The sequence below is a fragment of the Suncus etruscus genome, chromosome 2 (assembly GCF_024139225.1).
Source record: "Suncus etruscus isolate mSunEtr1 chromosome 2, mSunEtr1.pri.cur, whole genome shotgun sequence".
Classification (NCBI taxonomy): domain Eukaryota; kingdom Metazoa; phylum Chordata; class Mammalia; order Eulipotyphla; family Soricidae; genus Suncus; species Suncus etruscus.
In genome coordinates, this window is record NC_064849.1 from 15,773,862 (window position 1) to 15,774,932 (window position 1,071).

The 1,071-nt window shown below is 45.3% G+C and overlaps 1 non-coding gene across 1 annotated transcript; it reads right to left on the reverse strand.

The window, feature by feature from the left end:
- Positions 1-490: 490 nt before the first annotated feature.
- On the reverse strand, positions 491-594 carry LOC126003156 (U6 spliceosomal RNA). The gene has a single exon (XR_007493693.1). It is a non-coding gene; the product is annotated as a U6 spliceosomal RNA (small nuclear RNA).
- Between the last annotated feature and the right edge of the window lie 477 nt (positions 595-1,071).

Sequence of the window (1,071 nt, forward strand, 5' to 3'; positions counted from 1 at the left end):
AGGGACCAGTCACTGCAAGGCTGCTCGGACCGCCTCTCTAACTCAGCCAATCTAAGCAGGCTTTTGATGCATGCAAATTAGACAATGTTCTGTACCAAATCTACACTGTCAAAAGCCTGCTCAGATTGGCCAGACTTAGAGAGGAAGTCTATGACAGTATAACCTTTGAACCTTTGCTTGTTGTGATTGGCTCACTGTGGTACATACAGTTGCAGCACAGGAACGTTCTGTCTGATACAGCGAATATAGGTCTAAACCTATGTTTTAACTGCAAAATTAGGGAGTCGTCTTATATGCTCAGTCATTTTATATGCCGGCAAATACGGTACTATAAAAGATTTATGGGACAAACAGTGGCAAAATCTGTGATTTAGCTCTTCTTCGTCTGCCTAGTTTATAAGAAGTGCAAAAACCAGAAAATGTTGAAAGTTGAAACTGAGAACATTGGGTAATCTGATACACAAATTGTTCTTTAAAAATATATTTTTTAAAAAATATGGAACGCTTCACGAATTTGCGTGTCATCCTTGCACAGGGGCCATGCTAATCTTCTCTGTATTGTTCCAATTTTAGTATATGTGCTGCCGAAGGGGCCGGAGTAGTGGCACAGGGTGTAAGGCATCTGCCTTGCCCGGGCTAGCCTAGGACCGACCACTGTTCGATTCCCCAGTGTCCCATATCGTCCCCAAGCCAGGAGCGATAGCCAGGAGGAACCCCTGAGCATCACCAGGTGTGGTCCAAACCCCCTCCCCCCAAATTAGAAAATATTTGGGACTGGAGTGGTGGCGCAGCGGTAGGGCATTTTCCTTGCATGCAGCTGACCTAGGATGGACCAAGGTTCAATTCCCCTGGTGTCCCATATGGTCTCTCAAACCAGGAGCAATTTCTGAGTGCAAAGCCAGGAGTAACCCCTAAGCGTCACCGGGTGTGGCCCGAAAACCAAAAAAATAAAAAAATTTTTTTTAATTAGGAGCCGTATTGGCAGTACAGTAGGTAGAATGGTTGCCTTACACGTGCCTGACCTGGCTTTGAACTCTAGCATCTTTTATGGCCCCTGAAGCACTTCATTGT